Source organism: Mustela erminea, chromosome 2 (genome assembly GCF_009829155.1).
Source record: "Mustela erminea isolate mMusErm1 chromosome 2, mMusErm1.Pri, whole genome shotgun sequence".
In the NCBI taxonomy this organism is placed as follows: Eukaryota; Metazoa; Chordata; class Mammalia; order Carnivora; family Mustelidae; genus Mustela; species Mustela erminea.
The window spans coordinates 61650204-61676589 of NC_045615.1; the positions used below are offsets into that span (position 1 = coordinate 61650204).

The 26386-nt window shown below is 35.9% G+C and overlaps 1 pseudogene; it reads right to left on the reverse strand.

The window, feature by feature from the left end:
* Window positions 1–364: 364 nt before the first annotated feature.
* On the reverse strand, window positions 365–25984 carry LOC116582189 (annotated as a pseudogene).
* Window positions 25985–26386: the final 402 nt, after the last annotated feature.

The following is a 26386-nucleotide window of genomic DNA, read 5'->3' on the forward strand; positions in this document are numbered from 1 at the left end:
CATTGGAAGTTTGATATTAGGCACTTGGCAGGTTCTGCCTTCGTACTATATTTTCTAGGCTTTTTTATGAGACAGCTGGGTGAGACACTGACAAGTAGATGGAAGAGAGAAGTCAGGACATTTTTTCAATCTTCTTTCTTTCTGCCTCATCACTGTCAATGAGCTAAGTGTATTACGGTGGTTCTACTTTTCCTGGCATCAGTAGTGAGTACACTTTTGTGCAATGGTTATGCCTCTTATTTTTTTTCCCATCCACCAAGAAACTATAACTTTATTAATAATAGAAATATTATACAAATTTCAAACCAAGCTGCTGTTATTCTTTTGAAACAGCAAAAAAAAAAAAGTCCTCATTTTCAGACAGTTACATTGTTAACTCTGTAATAACACTTACAGTATCATTACTGTAGTTCTTCAGGAATTGGATTGCCTTTGATTTTGACATATTAGTTTGTGACATGACACATTCTATGTCCTTAACCTCCACACCTGTTTCATCAACCTTTTCCTCTTCACTCTCCTCTTGTACCATTGGAGTCTATATGCTTTCTTGAATGTCTGAGACAGCTTCACCTTGAAATTGAATTTCTCAGTACTTGCTAGTTGTGCCTGCTGAGATAACTCTTTGATCTTGGCTTCCCCAAAAACTATGCAGGCATCTGAAGCTGGGTTCTTATAGACATCTGGTTTTGTGATGACAAAGAAGATATTCTTAGATTTCCAGATAGTGACTCTCCTAACCCCTGTAACCTGTCAAAAACCCAGTTTGGATATAGCCTTCTGCGCCTTCTTTTCACTTCAGCTCTGTTTTGCTTTACTGACTGGTTCTTCATTGATTTCAGCTGTGGCTGCCAGCTGGGCTTATTGTGTGGTCGCCTGTGTGGAATCCTGTTCCTCAAGCTCTGGTACTGATTCATCACTGTCAGATTCTCTTCCAGACCCTGTCTCAGCCTGAGGTCCTGGCAACTCCTACTCTGTAGCAGGCATGGTTTCTGTGGCTTTACCAGGCACTGCATTTTGTGCAGTGAGTGCAGAACCAAACGGTGGAAGAAAGAGAGTGAGTCATGCCTCTTCTTTTTTGAAACTCAACCTATGATATGGGTGAGGGATTCTCCAACGTGATTTGTTTGTCTAGTTGGGCCCTGACCTGACTGAAACAAGAAGTGAAGCTGAAGCAGGAATACTGTCGTGAGACTAGTCCAGTAATCTAGGCAAGAGAAGAACAAGTTGTACAAGTTATTGTCACAGCATGGATAAGGTGAAAAATGATGGAATTTGGTATCTCTTTTGATGGTAAAACTCACATACTTTAGTGATACAATAAAAGAAAAGAAATATAATGTCTTCAGTGTTTAGTTTGAAAAACTAGGTAAAGGCGGTATTGTTGGTAGGTATGGAGAAGATTGAGGAAGGAAAAGATCAGGAGGGGAGGGTATATAAATCAGGAGTTCTATTTGGTAAACATTAGCATTGACATAGCTATCTGGGATCTAAGAGGATCAAGTAGAAAGTTAAATATGTGAGCCCAGAGTTTAGGAAAGCACTTCCGTTTAGAGAACTGCTGGCTGGGTGGGTAAGATTATTGGTATAATAAAGTCACACAATTTGAAAAGATTACCTAGGAACTGGCTAGGCATAGAGAAAAATCCATAACCAAGGACAATGCCCTAATGCACTCCAATGTTTAGAAATTGGAAGGAGAAAAGAAACCATCCTAGGAGACTGAAAAGACACAACTAGTAAAGCAGAAGGAAAAAGAAAAAAATGGTATTTCTAGAAGCCAAGCGAAGAAAGCTTTTCAAGACGTCATGTCCAGTGGATAAAATGTCTGTGTCTACTATAACCTTCTTCCTTCCCCTCCTCCATCTCTGTCCTTTTCTCTCTCCACTTTTTTCCTCCTCCTTTCTTGCATTGCTTTATTCAGTTATTTAACCAATATATATCAGGAGTTTGGTGGATGCACTGTGTCAGTTAATTCAGAACTCAGACAGAGGAGGCTTTCAATAAGAATTGTTAATAATAGTCTTGTGGAAAAGGGTTAATTATTTTTTTTTTCAGACTATTCCTTTAAACAAAGAATCATAGAATTTATCTTTAGAATATAAGGCATTGGTTCACCTGGAAAACAAACGCATTATTCTACGTCTTAGGAAAAGAATGAGATTTTTACCTTGCTTCACACTTTATATGCATTTACTCATACAGATAATACGTATATATGCATAAATATTTTACATTCGATTCTATCCTATTTATTCACAGCATCTTGCAATGAAAAAAATTTAAAAAGTTTCTCATGTATCTAATTTATAATTTTATTTTTCTGCTTGGAAATGGCAAATGCAACAGAATTTTCCTCAAAGCCCTATTTCTCTGTGACAATCCAAGGGTTAAATTAAAGGAGAAGTCGGCTTCTTGTCCTTGCCTCAGAGGAAAGCTAACTGTAGCCTTCATTTATTTCCTCCACATCCTATTTTGCTCTTTTCTCTTTTAGGACTGAGCATGTAGCCTTCATTTTTCTCATCCCCAGCCAAGATGCACAACTACAGCGGGGAGATATCCAGAATATGGGTAGGATCTAATTCTTAAAATCAAAGATAGGTAAGCTCCAAGGTTAAATTTGGAAAGCTCAGGAAATCCTAAGTGCAAACACCACCTTTCAATCACCTGCAAATCATTTCCTGCTCCCTTGTCTCTGAAAGGCAGGATTGCAGCCTCACTGTAATTTTTCTTTCTAAATTAAGCAGCACATTTCAGGTGTCTGAGAAGCAGCTGAGTGAGGAAAGGGATTTTAGTACTGGATTACATTCAACTTTGCTACTGGTTTATTTTATCATTACATTTTTACAAATGCGGGTGAGAATTTTAGAATTTAGCTAAGGTCATTAGAAGAAGAAAATATGGCAGCAAAATAGGACTTGATGTTTTAGCGTTAAAAATAGAAAATTAAAAAAATATGCTTCTAAAATTCTGTACTCTTAATTCCTTTTTTTCTCAGTATAATTATGAACCGCATGTGACAAACAAGATACATTAAGCAGACTGAGCTTGGTAAAATAGTTGTATTTAACTTCAGAACTTAATTAAGGAACTTTTTGTCTTCGACCTTATTCAAACCATTAAGAGCTTATGTTTATATGTTTATATGCTTTAGTCACTAGGATTGGGATTTAAATGTAGCAGAAAAGACAAGAACCAGGCCCCACTGTTAATTTACTGTTAGCTCAGGAGAACAGCCAAGCCTCTTGAATAAAATACGAAATACATATTTTAGACTTTTAATAACATTAAGTTCTATTGTTGACTAAATTTATTTCTGAAGTATGTGTACCCAGAGTGTACCTAGAGAAATTCAATCTACAGAAGGCTTTAGTGACTTCAGATAAAAATAGTTATATTTGCTAGCTTAAGAAATAACCAGATAAAGGAATAATCTTTCCCACTTCATTTCTTTCATTAGAAGTCATATCTACAGAGAACAAGACCTTTTATCAGGCTTTTCATCTGCCCAGTTTGTCTGGATAGCGATGATACATAGTAAATAACCTTCAATGAAGGTCAAAGAGTAAAGAATTAACATTATGATATAATTGAAGGAAAACAAAAGAGGAGAGAGAGAGAGAACACAAAGCCTTGTAGATTCCTGGGAAAATTAGATAAAAACACAAATCTTGCTATTTATGCATTAGAAAATTAATACCACTGAGATGACATGGATATGCTCCAGTCAGTTGCCCTGAGGTTTGAAATCCAACCACAGTACCAGAGTTACCTATATCCCTTACCTTGGATTCCACTGGTTTTCATTCACTGATGATATCCAAACATTAGTGAAGACAATGAGCTGCTTTCAGGAGTTTAAGAGGAAAGGGAATGTGTCTATTACCAATGAAAGTCATAAGTAGATATTATCTGTGGTAGGCAGACTCTAAGATGACACCTCATGATCCCTGACTCCTCATATTCACACTCTTATGTAATCCTTTGCCTTGAGTATGGCTAGATTTGGTGATTCACTTCTAATGAATTGAATACAGCCGAAGCATTTAGATGCCAATTCAAAAAGCAGATGGCTTCTGTCCTGGGATCTGTCTTGGGATGGCTTCTGTCTTGGGATCTCTCTTTCAGAATCTGTACCCTGGGGTAACCAGCAGCCATGTAAGAAGCTCTGAGGATAAAGCCACAGGGCCAGGAGCTGATACTTCCAGTCTTCTGCTAGCAAGGACCCAGAGACCTGTGAACAGCTACCTGAGTGTACTTCAAAGTGAACTCTCCTCCAGCTGAATACTTATATGTCTACAACCTTAGATAACACTGTGATGCAGACTTCTGAGAGAGTAGGCCATAAACACCCAACTAAACCACAGCAAGATCTTGACTCATAGAGATGATAAATGTTATTTAAAGCTGTTAAATTTGGGGGCAGTTTGTTATACAACAATAGATAACAAGTAAAGTATCTTTTTTTTTTTTTTTGAGCTTTTATTTATTCAAGAGTTAGAGTGACCAAGAGTGAAAGAGAGCATGAGCAGTGGGAAGGGCAGAGGGTGAAATAAACTTTCTGCTGAGTAGGGATCCCAATTCAGGGCTGAATCCCAGGACCCTGGATAAAGACCTGAGCAGAAGGTAGATGCTTAACGGACAGAGCCACCCATGTGCCCCAACAAGGAAAGCATCATTATGCATTCTCCACTTAGTTGTCTAACCTACCTTTATTTGATAAAATATAGGATCTACCTCCATTAACCCAATTACTTAAAATAATAATAACATACAGATATTGAACTATTGCCTTCCCTAAAGAGTAACTTACTCGTTTCTTGAGTACTAGTTTTTTTTTTTTAATACCTGTTTAAGAGCTCTATGAAAATAATAATTTGTTTCTGAATTCCGGGTTCCATTTTCTTCCCTCTGCAACCATCTAGTCCAGAATAGAGACATCATGGAATTCAGCTATGAGCTACCTATATTGGTTTTTAAAAAATCTATCCATCTCTTTCTTTATTAGCACTGGAAATTTATGATAAAAGTATTTTTTTCCATTAAAGTAAGAAAAAATAATATGAAATGAGATACAATGATCTCAAGTAAAGATAGAATTACCCTCAATAAAAGTAGTTCTTCTTTATTCTTTCCCTATCTGTATTATTATTTATTCTTTATGATATTTTTACTTATCTTAGAAAGAGACATTTCTTAGATACTGAAGTTGAATCATCTGGTGACTAAAATTCTTTTGTAGAGTGATAAGAAACAAGGAAAAATTTCTAATTTCTTCCCAACTATGAAGTTGTAAAATCTTTACAATTGAGGAGAATAATTTCTCATTATGGTGGCAAAATAGTTTTTTTTTTAAGAACAGAAAATATTTTATTAGCAAAGTAGGTCACAGCATAATTCTCTGAGCATAGGGCACTATGGAGGAGAGGGGAGAGTACCACTGCATCAGAATTTGGATCTATCTATATAATAGCTGGATGTCTCTTCCTTATTACTTCAAATTGACAAACTTTAGCTAGCCTAAAGAAGAAGAAAAAGAGAAAACACAAATAAATAAAATCAGAAATGAAAGAAGAGACATTACAATCAATGCCACAGAAATAAAAGGATCATATGAGACTACTGTAAACAATTATGTACCAACAAACTGGATAATCTAGAAGAAATGGAAAAATCCTTAAAAAGACACAACTTGCAAATACTGAATCATGAAAGAATAGAAAATCTGAACAGACTAATTACAAGTAAGATGACTGAATTCATAATCAAAAACTTTTTAACAAAGAAGAGTCCAGGACCACATGGCTTCATTTGTGTATTCTATCAAATATTTAAATAAGAATTAACACCAGTCTCTCTCAAACTCTCCAAAACAATGAAGGGGAGGCAACACTTTCAAACTAATTTATGACCTCAACATTACCCTGATAGAAAAGGCAAACAGAGACATCACAGGAGGAAAAAAAAAAAAAAATATATATATATATATATATATATATAGGACAGTATCTCTCATGAATATAGATGTAAAAATTCACAACAAAATAGTAACAACCTAATTCAACAGAATATTACAAGGATCATACACCAATACTAAGTGGGATTTGTCTTTCAGATGCAAGGATGGTTCAACATACAAAAATTAATGTTATACGTCACATTAGCAGAGTAGACGATAACAATTACCCGGTCATCTCAAAAGATGCAGAAAATTTTGATACAATTCCTCATTCCCTCATGATAAAATCTCTTAACAATGAGAAATATAAGGAAAGTGCCTCAACATAAAAAAGGCCACTAGTGACAGGCCCACAGCAAACATCATTCTCAATAGTGAAAAAGTGAGAACATTTTCTCTAAGATAAAGAATAAGGTAAGGATGCCCACTCTTACCACTTGTACTCAACATAGTACTAGAAGTCGTAGCGAGAGCAATTAAAATAAGAAAAATAAATAAAAATCATGACCAGGGAGACTGACATGGGGCTCTGGGCTCCATGGCAGGACCCTGGGATCATTAACTGAGTTGAAGGCAGGTGCTTAACCTACTGAGCCACACAGACACCCCAGGAAATAACTTTCTCTAAACACTGACATAATTGTATATGTTTAAAAGATCTTTTTATTGAAATAAACTGATATGTCTTGATTTTGGAAAAAATAAAATAAATAAAAATAATAAAAATTTTTCAAAATCATCCAAATTGGAAAGAAAGAATTAAAATTGTCCCATCATCAACATACAAAATTCAGTTGTGTTTCTATACAGTAACAGCAAATTATCTGGTGAGGAAATTAGAAAAAAAAAGTCCCATTTATAACAACATTAAAAAGAATAAAATACTTAAGAATAACCTAACTAAGTTGGTGAAGGACTTGTATACTAAACATTACAAAACACTAATGAAAGAAACAGAACAAATATATAGAGAGTCATGTCATGTTCATGGATTGACAGACTTAATATTGTTAAAATGTCCATACTGCTCAGGGCAATCTACAGACTCAATGCTATCTCCATCACAAAGAGTTTTATTTTTTTACAAAAATAGAGGGACATCTGGGTGGCTCAATCTGTTAAGTGTCTGACTTGATTTCAATACAGGTCATGATGTCAGGCTTCTGAGATTGAGTCCCATGTTGAAGATTCTCTCTGTCTCTCTCTCTCCCCCTTACCTTCACTCTCTAAAAAAAAAAAAAAAAAAAAAAAAAAAAGGACAAGGGTCCCAAAATATACAATGAGGATCTTTAATGGTGTTGGGAAAACTGGATATCCACATGCAAATAATGAAATTGGACCCTTATATTACACCACACACAAAATCAACTGAAAAATCAATCGAAGACTTAAACACAGACCTAGAACTGTAAAACTCCCAAGAAAGAAATATAAGTGAAAACCTTCATGACATTAATCTTGGTAACAATTTCAAGGGTACAACACCATAAGCATGACAACAAAACCAAAATAAGCAAGTGGGACTATATCAAACTAAAAACCTTCTGCATAGGAGAATCAACAAAGTGAAAAGGCAACCTTGAAAAGAGAAAATATTTGCAAACCAAAGGGTTAATTTAGAAAGTATATAAGGAACTCATACAATACAATAGTAAAATAACAAATAGCTTACTTAAAAAAAATGAACTAACAGCTCAAATAGATATTTCTCCAAAGAAACAGAAATGAACCACAGACTTCTAAAACAATTCTCAATATCACTAATCATCAGAGAAATGCTAATGAAATTACAATAAGATATTACCTCACACTTGTTAAGGTGGCTATTATGGAAAAAAACAAAACAAAACAGTGGTTAGTGAGGATATGGAGAAATTAGACCTTTTTAAAAATTGTTTATCTATCTATCTATTTATTTATTTATTTATTTATTATTTTTTAGAGAGGAAGAGGGGAGGGGCAGAGGCAAAGGGAAAGATAATTTTTTTTAAGATTTATCTATCTTATTTTATTTATTTATTTATTTATTTATTTATGATTTTATTTATTTGTTAGAGAGAGAGAGAGCGAGAGCGAGCACAGGCAGACAGAGTGGTAGGCAGAGGCAGAGGGAGAAGCAGCCTCCCCACCCAGCAAGGAGCCCGATTTGGGACTCGATCCTAGGACGCTGGGATCATGACCTGAGCCGAAGACAGCCTCTTAACCAACTGAGCCACACATGCGTCCCGATTTATCTTATTTTTTTTAAAAAGATTTTTTTTTTTAAATTTTAGAGAGAGAGAGAGAGAGAGAGCTGGAGGGGCAGAAGGAAAAGAATAGAAATTGTTAAGCAGACTCCACACTCACTAGGAAGCAAGAACCAGGCATGATGTGAGCCAAAATCATGAGTGGGATGCTTAAGTGACTGAGCATTTTCTAAAAATATTTTTATTTGTTATTTATTTATTCATTCATTCATCCATTCATTCATTTTTAAGAGAGAGAGCATGTGCATGTGCATGTATGAGCAGAAGCGGGAGGGGCAGCGGGAGAGAGAATCCTATGCAGGCTCCACGCCCAGTGCAGCCCAAAGCAGAGCTCCATCTTACAACCTTAATATTGTGACCTGAGCCAAAATCAAAAGTCTGATGCTTACTTGACTGAGCAACTCATGTGCTCTTAGAAATTAGAACTCCTATACATTATTGTTGGGATACAAAATGATGCAGCTGCTATGGAAAACAGTATGAAGTTTTTGAAAAATTAAAAAAAACCTCCTGTATGATCCAACAAAAGCTCATTTCTGGGTTATCCCAGAGAATTGAAACCAGGATCTCTTGGAGATGTTAGCAATCCCATGTTCATGATAGCACTACCCACAATAGTGAAAATGTGAAAACGATCTAAATATCCTCAACAGATGAATAGAGAATGAAATATCATACATATATATTGGAATATGATTCGGACTTAAAAAGAGTTAAATTCTATAATATATAACAACATGGAAGAATCTTGGAGACATTATGTAAAGTGAAATAAGTCAGTCACAGAAATATAAATACCACATGACATGATGTCACTTACATAAGGTAACTACAATAGTCAAACTCATGGAATTAGAGTGGAATGGTGGTTGCTAGGAGTTATGGGGAGGGAGAAATATGTAGTTACTAATCAATAAGCATCAGGTTTCAGTTAAGCAAGATAAAGAAGATTAGCTTCATAATAAGCATATGTATATAAAATATCTGTTATATATGTAATAAGATAATATCTAAAATATAACTGGATGTACATTAAGCTCCTGAGACATATTGTATAACACCGAACCTATAGAAATGACAATGTATTACACACTTAAAATTTAAGAGGGTAGGTCTCATGTAAAGTGTTTTTACCACAATAGTTTTTAAAGTAAAAGATAAAAACATATTGCATGAATACAAAATATGCCAGATATTTTGCTATATACTTGTACACATATAATCTCTTTGAAAATTAAATTTTCTTAACAAAAAGCAAGTGATTCAAATTAATAACAGAGCATTAAAAAAAGTGACTCCAAGCACTGATTCTACCAGCTAAAATAAGACATGAGCAAGACATTTAATCTTTTTGAGATTTAGTTTGTCCGTCTGTAAACTAAGGTGCATAATTTCTCTCTGAAATCTTTGGGAGAAAACCAAAATGAATGAACAAACAAACAAACAAAAAACCTGTCGGGGATGGCCACCCAGGCTTCCATCCATGTCAAAACTTAAGTATCAGTATGAATAAAATGTACTGAAATGTTCTAAACTTTCAGAAGAAAATAATCCAGAATTCCCTACATTCATTATTTCATATTTGTTTTATTTAACCCAGTTCACCTACTGGGGAGTACATGCTCCACTTGGATTAGCTGAGCTCAAGATTTAGAAATAGATAAACAGCCTGGTGGTATAATTGTTCCCCTTTCCTCCAACCCCATCCTTGTGGTGCAGACAGGTGTGCCATCCACACTTTCATCATTCATACATAGTCAGGTTCATTTCTTTATTTTATTTATTTATTTGTTACCATTTTCTTAACAAAACACAACTGGGATGATTGCTTAGGTAACCTGAGTTGTCAATATTGCCGTTTCTTCCTATGAACGCTGCTCATATTTTCTTCTTTCCTTCATTTCTACCTCCTTCCGAAATCCTCCTTTTTATCCTTTTAATCCTAGGCTGAAGGTATGCTCACTAATTCTCAGATCTAATGTCTCTTCTATTTCCTCTTTCGGAAGCGGACACGTTCACACAATGGCTGGATCTTTCATGCAGTCCTGAATGAGAAATTCTGAGGATAAACTGCACTTTCTTAAAAACAAACATTAGATGGTGTGTTGACTCAGTGGGTGGGGTGGTTGGTTCTTCAGGAATTCGATATTATTATTATTACTATAGATGATACTTATCATATGTTTGAGGTGTTATAGCCTTGCTATTAAGTCAGGATTTGAGGTCTGGATTTGCATTCTCCGTTAGTCCTGATTTTGCAGTACTGGGTAACTTAGTTAACTTTTAAAAAGTCAGTTTTTTCATCTATACAGCATATAGAATTGTGAGTATTGAAACTAATTTACTACACCCATTTCTTGCATTATTTTTCCAATGTATTTGTCCAAATTACCATATGTTCTTTTCTTTTAAAGATTTTATTTATTTATTTAAGAGACAGCAAGAGTGAGAGAGATCACAGAGGAAGAGGGAGAGGGAGAAACAGATTGCCCTCTGAGTGCAGAGCTCAATGGGGCTCATTCCCAGGGGCATGAGATCATGACCTGAGCCGAAGGCAGACACTTAACTGACTGAGCTCCCTAGGCGCCCCCAAATCATTGTATATTCTCATTTTACTAATTTGTAAGCATTGTTATTTTTGTCTGCTTATCACTGTAGTATGGAGTCTAGTACTCTTAGTATGTAGAAAGAACTTAATAAGAGGGTTATGAATGAATGAAACAATGAAATATGATTAATGTGATTTTTAAAACATGAATGCAGACTATCATAATTAGCACAGGACTACTAACAATCCTTCCAGAACCTTGTAAGGAGGTTAATGTTATTATTCCCCTCTTAGTCATAAGGACACTAAGGCTCCGAGAGCTCACGCAGCACAAACTGGTGGAATAAGGGCTCATTTCACCCCCTCTAAGGTTCAGAGCCCATCCCATATCAAAGGTTTTTAATTTTGTAAGAACCATCAGTAAAAGGATTCTTGGATCAGCTTCCTGAGAGAGCCTGGGACAAGTTTATAGGAGCTAGCATTCCTGGAGTGCCCTCAGAAGATACCTGTAAGGGAATAAACAGAAGCAGGATAAGGTGGGGCAAAAAGCTAAGCAAATAGATGGTTTTTACCAAAGTCTGGACTAACTCTAACCTCATGGAGAGGTCTGGAGGGTGAAAGTCATCACAGAGTTGTCATGCCTTAGAGGTAAGTGTGTTAGGGTTACAATTTTGCATCCCCGCATCAGCTAACCCATGCCTAATTTTTGTCCTCCTCTTTAGAGGGTGCTGAAGTTCTCAGGCAGCTTCTAGCAAGACAGTTTCTGCCAGTCAAGGACAATTCTCTGGAGAAAGGTGCAATTGTACCTACGAGTAGTCGGCACTAACAGCAACAGATGATGAATGCAGGTCCAGTAAGGATAATCTGGGCAAAGCACCAGCAGCCTCTCTCCAGGGGAAATCTTAATTGTTCTGCTGTCTCCCACACGTTCATTTTATTTCAGCAGCTTACATCCACATTTCCTGAGCCTGTATCAGCCCAAGATCAACCTATGTATCTGCTCTTCATTTCAAGCGATAGTGAATCTAATAAAGGAAACAAGGGGGAAATTAAGGACGCATTGTACCAGCAGCCACTTTATCAACATGAATATTTTATGGTTGGTCCTACTTGACCTTGATGTCATGGTCACCAGTCACTGGGCTTATGCCTTTCCACTATTATTTTCAGATAACTGACAGCAGAATTATACTATGTTCCATACTGGTTGTGCCTCCAATCTGTTTTGCTCTATGCAAGTACGCTTGGGCCTGCTGTTGGATGTTCAATGAATGTTTACCCTGCCTTTTGGGATTCTGCCTAGGACTCACCTACTTATACTTCCATCTTCTTTGAACTGATTCCTCTGTTAGGAATTCCTCTTTCCCTGTGCACAATTACATAACATGTTTAGTCTCCAAGGCATTATTCAATTCTTTGGCTCTGCCTGACTCTAAGCCAAGCTCCCCATATCTTGTAGCCAGTGACCTCCCGGGACGAGGGCATCTTTTAAAAAATTTTTTTTTCTTTTCCCCAGAAGCCCAATCACAATGGCCTTCTTGTGGAGAGGGCACTAATTTATAATTGCAAATATCTATAAAATATTTTGAAATGCAGAGCATTTAATTATACAGAGAAGGTTAATGCTAGAATTTTAAACCCCTTGAGGACTCTTTATTTGCCCATTGTAACTCCCATAAATGTCAATAAAACCACAATCTGCAAATTAGAAAGTGAGAAACCACTTCTTGAGACAGCTGAGGTTTGGGTGAACCACAGGGAAATGCCTTTACCTGGAGGCCAAATAATCATGGTAAAAGGGCAAAGAACTCTGGTGACATTATTCTAAATCATTGAGCGCTAGGGGACCATAGATTTAATAAAAATGAATCTTTTATTTTCTAGCATCCTACACTGAGGATATTGGTGTTATTTACATTTAACACTAGTTTTTTAATGGTTCACATATGTAAACCTGCATTTGGATTTCCTGATAAAGAAGAGTAACAATAACAACAGCAACAAAAATAATTAATAATAATAACAAAAGCAGCCACCACTGCCACTGCTACCAGATGTGAATCTTATCTTGGAATAATTTTCCAAAATTATACAAAATATAATTATACAAAATGTAATATAATATAAAAGAACTGGGCAAAACCAAAAATGAAGAGTAGTAATAGTGATAATATTAATGAAGAGGAAGAGGAAGAAGAAAATAATTATAAACTATAAATCTCTCAGCCCTGACTTCTCTGTTGTACTTTTGGAGGCTATGAGTTGCTAGTGCACTTCCACTCAGGGAGAACCTATCCCGTGTCAGGCATGTGCTAAATTCTGAGGAAACACAGGCAAAAAATTCATAAGACATTTTTCCTATAATAATTCTTGGACTTAGAGTTTAGGAAAGGGAAGGGAAACGTGAAAAATTAGCCATTATAAAATGTTACATTTGTTATATTGCCCCCCCCCCCCAACACACAGAGGGAGAAGAAGCAGAAAGACAAGAATTCTATGTGTGTCAAAGTGAAGAAAGTTTTCGTGGAGGAGGCAGTTTGAGGTGAATCTTAAAAAACCTCTTTCTTGCTGTCCTCCTAGCTTTTGATTTGTAAAACAATGAAGGATTGCTGCTATTACTATTCTCCATTGATTTGTGGAAGCAGAAATGTAAAATAAGCTCTTGAGCTCTAGACATAAAGAAAACAAAAGGCAATGTACGACATGGGGTAAATATGGAGGGGGTGGTGATGTTTGAAGTGATGAACCACAACCCACACAGAGGCTTTGAGGAAAGAGATATTACATCAGAGAAGGCATCGGAATGCTCCCCTTCCCTGAAGTGGCAGGATTACCACAGGAAAGCAGATGAGTTATGACACACGTTATTATTCCTGACAACATAAGTACAATTAGGGCAAAGGATCACAAAATGCTTAATTATTTACCTTTTGAATTTGTTAAGAATGTATTATTTAGCCATAATGCATGTAAGAAAACAATACATTATTGTTTGAGTGTAGTATGGGCTTTTTGAAAGCCAAATTAGCATTTTCATTAGACAGATAAAGTCCCTAGCGTTCATGGAGTCTACTATCTAGTAAGGAAAACCCAATTAAAAGTTGTACAAACACACACACACAGATACATACCTATATGAGTTGTCTTTTGACATATGACTTATGCCTTAATTCATCAAGATCATCTTAATGGAGAATCTACCACATACTGGAACTGCTAGGTTCTGTGGGGAATAGAAGAATGAATCGGAAAGAGATTCAACTCTGCAGGAAATGTCAGTCCAAGTGGAGCAATAGGGCATAAAACTAACAATTCAAAATGTATAAAGAGTCAGTGCCGTAAGAATATAGATTACACTATAGGATTCCTGAGGGGAGAGAGAGAGTACATGCTCGTAAGAGAAATAAGAACATTCTGATGGAGAAATTGGCAAGCTATCTAAATCTCAAATGAAAGTTCATAGTTGGGATGTGTGCACAAGGACATTCAGATATGGAGGGGAAGAGTGAAGAAGGCAGTGTCTTAGCTTGCCAGGGCTGCTGTAACAAAGTTTCATGCGGATGGTTGTGGGGAAGAGGGTTAAACCACAGACCTTCCCACAGTTCTGGAGGCTAGAAGTCTGAGACTGAGGTGTTGGCAAGGTTGGCTCTCTGGAGATCAGGGATGGAGGGATTTGTCCCAGGGCTCTCTTCTTGGCGTGTGGATGGTTGCCTTCTCCCTATGTTTTCGTACTGTCTTCCATCTCTGCATGTCTTTGTTCAAATTTCCTCGACTTATAAGATCACCAGTTATATGGGGTTAGGACCCACCCTAATGACCTCATCTTAACTTAACTGTCTCAGTAAAGACCCCCATCTCCAAATGCTATCACATTTTGAGGTAATGGGGTAAGGATTTCAACATATGAAATTTTGGGGAGACATAATTCAACATATAACAAGGATTGAGGCGAAGAGTTGTGAGATATATAAAGAGAACAGTGAATTTTGGTTTGACTGAAATACTGTTACATAAGCTAACATGGAAATCGGGCTGGACAAACGACTGAAACCAGATGGCACAGGGCTTGAATTTCCAGCTAGAGAGTTTGGACTTTGTTCCTCCAGCAGTAGGGAACCAGAAATGAATTTGAGCAGAGGAGTAGCATAATAAATACAAAATTATTGCCTGCTTACAGTGTGCCAGACACCATGCTAAATGTTTTACCTAATGATCTCATTTTATCATCATCTCATTTTAATCTTTGCAATAATACCTTTAACCAGGTTTTATTAGTCTTGTTTTACAGAGTAGTAAACTAAGCTTAAAAAAGTTATTATAGTTTATGAATATTAGAGCAGAGGATCTAATTTAAGTCTTCATAATCTGGCATCACATCCAGTGTATCTTAATCTCAGACACTATAGTTTTCATCTCTAAAATTTCAATGTAACTTTCTTTATGTATCACCAAAGGCTCTGCTTCAATCTTGAACATATGGGATACAGTTATAATCACTTTTTTATATCCTTGTCTGATAATTTTCATATCTGTATCGGTTCTGGGTCAGTTTTAAGTGATTGATTTTTCTCCTTATCATTGTTCCAATTTTGCCGCTGCTTTGAATGCCTGGTCATCTTTGATGGGATACCAGACATTGGGTTCTGGATGTATTGTTATAAATATTCTTGATTTTTTTTTCTGGGATTATAAACTATTTAGAAATAGCTTAATCCTTTTGGGGATCTCGTTTTTAAGATCTATTGGTGAGAATGGAGCCAGAGTCAGGCCAGTCCTAATGTTCCCTATTTCTGAGGCAAGACCTTTCTCTGTGCTCTACCCCATATCTTGAGAGATTTTCCAGTCTGGCTGACGGCGACAGACACTATTCTCCCTGGGTATAAGCTGGGTACCATTACCTCTAGTCCCTACTAGTGGCTCTTTCCCATGCCCCAGGTAGTTTCCTCAGATGTACATACTGACTACTCAAGGGGCCCTCTGCAGATCTCTGGATTCCTGTCTCTGTACAGATCTCTCTGCTCTAGCACTCTGTCCTGCATTCTCTAGACACCTTAATCTACTTAGATTCTCAAGTCTGTCTCAACTCAGGTATGCTTAGGGTTCCACCTCAGCTCCTCTTACTCATGCCATCGCCTGGAAACTCTCCAAGGCCTTAAACTAAGACATTTGTAGGTCTCACCTCATTTGAGTCTCATTTCTCAAGAATCACACATTCTTGAGAATGTGTGTTGTGTGTTTGTTTTATGTGTGTTTGTATTATGTGTTTGTATTGTGTGTTTGTTTTGTGTGTTTGTTTTATGTGGATTTTCCATTTCAGATGGAAAGGTAGATTGGATCCCTTTCATTTAATCTTGGTCTGACGCAAATGTCAACCCAGGAGGTTTATATTTTAAAACATTGTATTCCACATAAATTATAGGATGGAGGGTAGAGAGTAAGGTGGGCAGCAAAGTCCTAAAGTTAAAAATACTTATAAAATTAAAAATCACCAAGATAAATATGGCATTAACCATATTAGTGTGACTAAGAGTGGAACAAGTAAGGCAGATAGACTTACATGGTCTTTTCCCCCAGGAGCAGGAGGGGAACAAAATAATGTTTCATTAACTGTTGCTGCTGAACAGCAAGACTTCTAGGACACTGGGAATCCCACTCTACTCTAGAACTAGTCTTCCAAAGACAAATCCTTCTTTCTTTTCCTTTTTCTTCCTTTCCTTCCCTATCTGAGCCAGGGTTGGTCTGAAAGCTATGGCGTCCTTATGTTCTCTCTCTTCCTTGTAGTGAAAATACCACTCTAAGAGGACAGGGCATCTGATATCTTAGTTGCTATTTAATGATGCTTTTATATCCTTACCTTCCTGTTGCTAATGTGCTAAAATGAATTTTAATATCTCTTCAGTATCCACTAGAAGCCCAATTGTGAATATGATCCTCATTAAGAAAGACACCATATAAACTTGGTGGGCATTTCTTTAACATCCTAGAAGAATGGACATCATGGACACAGTCCCAAAGAATGATGTGTAAATTGTGTTTTAAAAATTGAATTGTATTTTAAAAATACTAAATATATTTAAAATATATTAGTAGAACTTGGTTTTTAAAATATAACTTTAATGTTATATAATGATTACATCTGAGTTATTACTAAGGAAATGTAACATTTTGTTAATTATAGTATTTCTGGTCTCCATATAACCTTGCCCTCAAATCAATATGTCTACTATAATTCTTATTAGTAATTTTCATAATAAAGATTAGATACAGCTATGTAAACTACATACCTACCTCCTATTTGTTGTAGTTTGGAAATCCTCTAATGGGAAGGATTATTTGAATTATAATTAACATTGAAGACTGAACCTTATTTTATTTTTCACTTGATTGAAGTTAAATTGAATGAGAACTACATCTTGCTCAATCACATAATTATAATTTCTGATAACACTTCACATATGAATCATGTAAACACAGAAAAGTGTCAAGTTGATAGCTTAAATATCTGAAATCTGGAGAAAACATTTTATTTCATTTTACGGAGATTTTTATTTCCCTACTCATTATACACAAAAGGGAGGATTAATTGAATTCTAATGTATATAGTTAATAATACATGGTTGATAGATTTTGATAGAAATAAGATATTAGATATTTACTTTCTATATTTGATGTTGATTATATTAATACATAGGCTAGATCTGACATATATCAACATTTGAATGATTAAAATGAAAATTCCTTAACTTTACACAACTTTGCAATAATGCTTCAATTTCCTTTCGCTTTTGATTTTGGTGTGTTCTACTCAAGAGAATATTTTGGAAGTCTTTGAGGTACTCTTTTATTGAATATATGCCTTTTAAATATGAAACTGTCTTATTTCAGTGTATAAACAATACTTGAAATTACCCAACACAAATCTATTCACACACATGATACTGAAAATGAAGAAATGATTTTTTTGCCTTTTATTTCTGGATGTTAGGTTAATTGTGATATATTGACAAAATAAAAGCTGCACAATCTGTCTTATTCTTTTATTGTCATGGTTTTTAAATGTCACTTCACAGACAAAGGTGTGTGCTAAGAGAGTAATCTTGTATGGATACCCTAAACAGAAAATAAAGCAAACATACTCTACTGGCTTATGTTTTCTCTACACCACCCCCAACGCTGTCTTCCCTGTCCTTCTTGAAAATGAATGATTGAATAGAATGGCCATTTCTCTTTGTGCCTTGTTCAATGTGAAGATCCTACAGCCTGAAGCAATATCTCCTTTAGAAAACAGGGAATTATTTAGAGAGTGCATCCATCCTGTGATTGCAAGAGAGGATTCCAGGGTTTTGTAAAGGCAAAAATAATGCTTTCAAATCCACAATGATGTCATTCAAAGCGCAAAGCTAAGTGGAAAAAAAAAAAATTAAGCAGCCCATGACTTTTAGATTTTAGGCTGAAAGATGCTATATCAACTGAAATTTGCATTTTCATTACTTACTTAATAGTCACCCAAACTAATAAAATAGACTACATAGAAGAATAAAAAAGATAGATATGATTTTTATACTTACTAAATAATAGCTGAGATAGAAGAAAACCACTAATATAAAGTTATAATATTATTAATTCATAGCAATTTAGTGAATAAAAACCATTTTTTTAATCATTAAATTCTCTTCTTCAGTTCATGGTTTCATTTCATTTAACCAGATTTTTGAAATGCTCTTCTGAAATTTTGGCATGGTTTTAGTGTTTCCTACTATTTCTTTAAGTTAAAAGCAAGGTTTTCTAGGACCTAAATGAATAAAAACATGACAATGGTAAGACTAATTTGGGAGGTTTGTTTTAAACTGCATACATGGATTTGAGGATAAGGCATGGGGTAGGAGAATTACATTCAGCCACAGGCTTGGTACAGCAGGTTTCTTCATTTTCATGGGCATACAGAAAACCTAGCCAGGCCAAGCAAGTGCAAGGGGCTTTAGCATAAAATCAGAGGGCTCTCTCTAGGGAGAAAAACACTGAAGCAAGGGGAAAGAAAAAATATTGGGAACTCGTAGAAGAGAAAAAGTGAAGAATTAAGGTGGAAATAACTCTTTCCAAAGAAATCATCCTCGGGATTAGTAATTTCTCTAAATATTGATGCTCTTGAAAATGAAAGTGCATAATAAATGATTCAAAAGACACCTGAAACTCTCAGGCACATATTTTAATATCGGGTAGGAAGAAAAAGGTAGAATCTTGAGCATGAAAAATATATTTATTAAAAAAATATGGTTTGTCCACGAGACAGGTTTCTTTAAGCTCTCAGAGTTCACCGCACATCCTCTGCAATTTAGTGGGCTCTGCCGCAGAATCATCATAAATCAATGAGAGGATGTCTTGAGCCATGGGGAATTAGCTGGCTCGCTTATGTATGAGGCGATTCACAGCACTTCCATTCGGAAACCAGGAAACCTTTTATGAGTCCACATGCGCGCTCGTCTGAGACACACCTATGTCTAGGCAGGGATAGCTTTGGCCACATTATGTTAGTTTTCCCTGTATTTTTTCTGTCTGACTGAGGAAATTTTTTTTTTCTAGCCAAATCCTTTCACCTTTTGGCAGCGAACCCGATTTAATTCCTAGTTGTTTGGACCAGACTCGATGCTGTGGACTACCATTAACATTATCAGCTCCAGGACACACAAGAATTCAAATTTGACTGACCGGAAGGGGGTGGGGGAGATCTCTTCTTGAAATCATAGATAAAATCAGAGTTCTCCGATGGAATCCACAAGGGGGCAGATCCCTGGTGATAGGCTCTCAGCATTTGCCTGTGAGGCTGCTGCCTTCCAGAAGCATTTCCACAGACTGACTAACTTGTCCTTGTCACAGGTCCATCTAACCATCAGAAATCCTGCTCTGCATTCTTGTTTTATGTAGCATCGTGTATACTAGTGAAGGTTCTTATAGGAAAGTAAACGTGGCTATTAGAGGAATTTTAGTATCAAGAAGCTGAAAGACTGTTCTTAAAAGCCACATAAATGTGAGGCTATTATAAAAGCATAGAACCTCTTTCACTGGATAATGTTTTTATTATTATTATTATTTCCTGGAAGGAACTGACATTATCCTGCAAATGAAGAGCTTCAAAGGGAAAAAGAAGTTTAAATCCAAATAAAGAAAACATGAAAAAGGACACTTTTTAAATAACAATTATCTGGGGCGCCTGGGTGGCTCAGTGTGTTAAGCCGCTGCCTTCGGCTCAGGTCACGATCTCAGGGTCCTGGGATCGAGTCCCGCATCGGGCTCTCTGCTCAGCAGGGAGCCTGCTTCCCTTCCCCTCTCTCTGCCTGCCTCTCTGCCTACTTGTGATCTCTCTCTGTCAAATAAATAAATAAAATCTTTAAAAAAAAATAACAATTATCATAAAGAGAGCAGTGGCTCTTTCAATGTCACTAAATCGCATTCAGCAGTGGCTAACATTTAACAAATTTTACTGGGATCATACACTAAAAGTGAAAGGATAGTGAGAAGACTTGAATACCAGAACATCATAGGAAATCAGAAAGTCAAAGCAGAAGCAAAGCAAATTGTTCTATATCAAATGCATTAAGAATACCTCCCATATTTTGGGAGGTATAAGCTTTGGCTTAATAAGCTTTGGCTTATGTACTTTATGATAATAAACCATTTTACAATGTTGCATCTTAACAATATTGCCACATTTGATGTTGTATGGCATTGAGTAAAACTTGGTTTTGTTTTTGTTTTTTGTTTCTTTTTAGATTTTATTTATTTATTTGGCAGAGAGAGATAGATCATCAGTAGGCAGAGAGGCAGGCAGAGAGAGGCAGGGAAGCAGGTTCCTCGCTGAGCAGAGAGCCGATGTGGGGCTCGATCCCAGGACCCTGAGACCATGACCTGAGCCGAAGGCAGAGGCTTAACCCACTGAGCCACCCAGGTGCTCCGAATAAAACTTGCTTTTGGAGCTTTTGGATTAAGAAGCTTGTGTATCCTGAGAAGACCCTGAAAATTCACTATTAGTCAAGGCTGCCACACCTGTGTTGTCAAAAGCTCTTATTTTTAAAATGTACAAAAATGTGGCAAAAACTCTCAGCAAGGTGTTGAGAGGGATCTAGAAGGGGATGGGGTGGAGAAATGACTGAGACTCTTAAAATTAACACAATTTTTAACAACACTGTCTAAGGTAGTTACTGGGTGACAAACATTTTTGGACAAGCCTAGAAAGCATTATTACCAGCATATATTTTCTATTCTATTTTACTAAATAATAATTCTAGTAAGCATGTATCTAAGTTAATAGAAATATAGCCTGAAACAAACTGTTGGTATTCCTCATTCTGAAATGTTGACTCTTAGTTAGCTACTGTTGAAAAACATGAAAATAACCAGGCTCCAATGTCCTAGCAACTCTGTAGCAAATCCCATTCCTCATATTATTAAAACAAAAGGGTTCTTATATGTCTCCCAGACTATCTTCATCAAAAGTTATTTTAGGATACAGGGTAGGCCATGGTGTCAAGGCATCCTGAGGTAGTGTGCTTACACAAGATAAACATGAATTAATTTCTTTATGATGAAATTCTCCAGGCAGGTGATTCCGGGTTGGCAAAGGACCCAGAGGAGTCAGAGATGTAAAATTCTTCCATTTCTTTGGCTCTGACATTCCTTGGCTATAACATCATCAGTTTGGTTGAAATTGGTCACAATGCCCACCCTACAGGCCACTGGAAGGATGAAAGAAAAAAGAAATAATTCATATCCTCCTTTGCTTTTAAAGGTATGATTCAGAGGTTGCACTCTTCAGTCCTGCTCATATACCGTTGGCCAGAATTGGACATGTAACCTTACCTGGCAAGAATGGAGATTTGAAAGGTTATGGTTAGCTGGATAGCCAAGTACTCCATCACAATACCTATTTTTATAGTTAGGAAGGAAAATGAATTTTGGCCAAGGCAATTGGCAATTTCTGCCACAAGCATTCATAGACTGAAGGTACAAAAATAGTAATCAGGTAGACATGGGAGAGTTTATTTAAGCAATTCAAAATTTCTTATAAGATTTTATGTAGACTCAGGCTTTACATAACTGCCTTTGCTAGAGAAATGACTCAGAAATTTTCTGTAATTTAAACCCAAATGAAACATCTTCACTGGATAGTGTGCCACTACCCTTCATGCATCTATAAGGATTTCTTTTTATATCTTTCAATATTTCTAATTTCATTTTGCAGGTTTACGACTTTCCATTTCTAATTTGTTTTCAATCAGTTATAGTAACTCCATTCTTTTTATAATACTGAGAATGTAAAATCACCTTAATGACCAAATATTGGAAAACTAATTATAACTAATTATATGCCCAAAGATAATAATACAGACATAGATACACATCAACAAAAACATTTCCAAGGCCAGTTTTTTAAATGAGTTATTTGAAATTTTTTAGGAACAAACAATGCTAGTGCTATGTAAACTACTATAAACCAGAGAAAAAGGACAACTCAAATGCCAGGTTCATTTTAGAACAGAAGTTCCTCACACATGTCCTGTTTCTTTTTGTATATGCTTATCTTAAGACATTGCCTTAAACATGCTGGACATAATAAAACTCTGGAAGTCACTGATCATGTGAATAATTTGTTCATTGTTTTAAAAGTATTTTCAAAATTGAAAGGGTGGGGCACCGGATGGCTCAATCAGTTCTCAGGTCATGATCCCAGGGCCCTGGAGTCAAGCTCTACATCAGGCTCCCTCCCTCCTGCTGTTCCCTCTCTCGATTCCCCTCCTCGTGTTCTCTGTCATATAAATAAATAAAATCTTAATAAACAAATAAGTAAAACAAAATCTAAAGAGTGATAGCTTCTGTTTATTAAGAATTATGATAATAGTGAATTTTTCAGCTTTGCTGAATGAGTACACATTCTGGTAGAGCTTGTAAGTTGTTCTTTTCAGGTTATGACTTTCTCCTCTTCACTGAGGAACTACTCCAACTTAGTGATTTAGAATTGGACTACTACTTACAGTTCAAAAATTACCACCCAAATGCTATAAAATCACAATATTATTTCTAAAAGGATAAAGGTGTTTATCATTATTGGTCATAAACTTATGAATGACTAACTTATATTAAAACAAAGCATGAAACAAAACATAAAGGAGAAGTAGACTGTCCCATTTTGTTAGATTTGTACTGTTTATTTTCTTACGCCTTCAAAGTCCTGATGAGACATTCATATTCAAACCTCATTACTACTAACTACTCCACTACTCACTACTCTGCTAAGAGCCACAGGTTCGGAGAGGACTGTTTTATCTTATCCTGATTACCAGAACATTTTACCCACTTTACCAAAAACCATCTGGATAGGTCATTCTTCTGAAACAAATCCTTTAAAAAATTATTGTCCTTATCTTCTGTAAGCTTCATTTTGGAACCAGAGTCTTCTGTCTGCTAACCTTAAGTAACTAATCTTCCCTGATAAGTTGGAACAAATCTCTCATTTGCCTTCCTTTGACTTTATGAGGTCAAGTATAGTGTGTCAGTATACCTCAGCTAATGTTATATCTTTTACAGTTAATTGGAAGACTTATAATTCCTTTTAAATAAATAAAAGGGATAAGTAATGAACTCACATACAAACCAACTTAGAGCAATATTTTATAAGTAGAAAATGTGTTTAAAATTAATGTATAAGTGTTTTACATTTCTTGTAGATTTTTAAAACACTCTTTGTGACTTATATCATTATGCTTTTACAATAGCAACATAAGAAAATGTAAGGAAATACTTATTTCCCTTGCTTTGGAGAGAAAGCATTTGTTGAAGTACAACAAATTTAATAATGAGATTAAGATTACTGAATGAATCAAGGCAGTGCTTGTATTAGGCCTTAGGTCTTCTGATTATGATCTTGTAGATCATTCCGCGGGATTGATAATCTCCATTTTTTCCTCCATGTCTTTATAAGTAAAAATCTAATTCAGTGTTTACCCCTAATATATGCATATTTATTTATTTACAAGATATATGCAGGTGCTATTACATTAATTCAGTTTATACATTTTATTTAAAAACAAGAGAAATGCAAAAGAATGGATAAAAATGGAAGAAAATAAAACTTTCAAAAATTTTTACATATCCTAATGGATCATAAACTACTCCCTCTAGGTAAATTCTATTAACCTCATTTGGAGTCCTAGCCACCATCTCTTGCTGAGTTAAGGCATTTCAAGTCTAAACTACGCATACAGTTTACTGATATCTGCAAGTACCAGATAAGAAAATGGGTATCCATTATTATGAAAATATGTTCTCCCCTTTGTTTGCTTCTCTTTTGCATCTCTTCATTTATCCCTTCACTTTTTTATCATCATGAAACAGTCGTATTTTTCCTGAGGCAGAAAGAACAACAAACACTAAAGGAGCAGCTTGAAAACGTGTTCTCATGGCCCATTTCCTAAAGCTTTTTCCTCCAAATCACCTTGCTCTGAAAGATCTTGTTGGGCTTTCTGGTTCTCTGAGATCAAAAAAGGCAGTCTTGTCTTTGACCAGAAGTAACAGCATGGGAAGTTCACCTAATGATAAGTGAGCGCCCTCCACACAGCAGAAGGACAACGGAGCGTCTGGCAGCTGGCTGTCGCACCGTTCAGCCTCCTCACTTTCCAGCAAAAAGTGCTTACAGAACAACTGTCCAAAGTGCTGGATGAGGCCATTAGTGGCTAGCTTGTATAGTGCAAAATGAATATAGTTCACTCCATTTGAGCTAAGAAAGGTTTGGAGCTTCAGTGACATAAATTGGACTCCATTATCACTTAGCGGCTCTTCTGGAATTCCATATCCAGTGAATAGTGTTTTAGTTGGGCCTGGAGAGAAAGAATTTCATAATGGCCTATGGCCATTTTCAAGAGGTAATAAGAGGACATAATGACTATATGCAGAGTTTAGGAAGCCCACTTTCCACCTTTGCTATTTGTTTGGCTAATATAAGACTTTCAAAGATATTTATGTTCTACCCACGTTACATTAGAAAATTATTCTTCAGTTGATATTACCTACAAATCAATCCTAATATAATTATAGGCTTAACCATTTCTGGTTTTGTTTTCAGATTTCTCAATAATCCTTTGCAAGGCTCCCAACCCCTCACATCCGCTTTCTTCAGTGAATAATTAGTAAGTTTCAAAAGAATAGAAGTGTATTCTAAACCTGTTTGTGATGTTGATTTAACTGGTAATGTAACACTTCAGTTTCCTAATCAACTGCATGTATATTATGGAACCATAATCATGGGAGAACCCCCCAAAACCATACTATTTTACTTCTCTGCATGCATATTTTGTATAACTAAGCATGAACTTTCTCCTCACTTTAGTATGTGTCATTTCTAAGACTTCTGGGTAAGATTTCAAATACTCTGTTGTAACATTTCTTTAGTTTTTATGCATATTTACATATATTCTCATTGAGAAATTAAACAAGAAGAAGTCATGCATTAAGTTTACCTCAGCCAGTTTCTCCTTTATTTCATTAATTCCATTCCTCTTCTGAACACTTTATATGTTGATTTGTTTCAATATCACTGGTATCTTAGTCTTCAGCGGGCAATGCCATTTATTCTTTTTAGATAACATTAGATTTAACAGTGATTCCTAAATCCTTTCTTTATATCTTTTTCCAGTCATTGCCAACTCTCTCTAAAAGTCATTCACTATGGCACAATCAGAATCAAATATGGCCTTACACTTTTAACAATATTTTTTCTGAGAAAGATGCTGTCACTGCTTTTCAGAATGTGCACACTTAGTATTAGTAGTGGCTTCTTGAGTATAATTCCCACATTTCATCCTTTCTTGCCCTTTAACTCCTATTTCCTGTTTTCTTTCAGTGAGCTTTATAATACTTTCGTGTTTCAATGCATAAATTTCTATTTTTATGAGTATTGACAATTGTCAACATTTTCTTGCACATAAGTTACCTAGATTCAATATTTTAATTTAATGTTGAACTTCAAATTCTCCATATTTTTACAGTATTACTTACATATAACAATTTTTCCTTTTCCATTTTGTCATGAGTTTTCAGCAAAGTTTATGTTCACACTATTTTTGTAAGGTGGGCATCTAGAATTTAAAATTTATTTTCATAGTTGACAGGTTGGGCCAACAACAAAAATGCACTACATTATAAAAATATTCTGTCTCTTTACAACTACTCACCTTCCCCCATAAGAGATATTTGGAGTACTTTTTCTCTTCATTTTGCTGCAAAACATAGCTTATTTGCTATGACCAAGAAATTAAGTAAGTTCTCTCTTTGAAGAGCAACTTGTATGTTGTCACAAAATTGACAAAAGGTATTATTTCATTGCTCTGGAAATTAGCCAAAGGCATAGAAATGGAGAAGTATTTATGCTTGGAAAACTGCTGAACTTTGGAAAAGAGAAGAGATAGTCCGTGCTATTTCCTCTCCTTAGTGTGGTGTTTATATTAGGACTGCAAAGCTGTGAGGATTGATCGATAATTTTCTATCTGGAATGTTGGGTGATACCCATTTCCATCAACATTATTAGCGGATCTGATTTATTGAAGGCACGCAAACAGGTGAGAGCCAGTTGCTTGGCTCTACCAG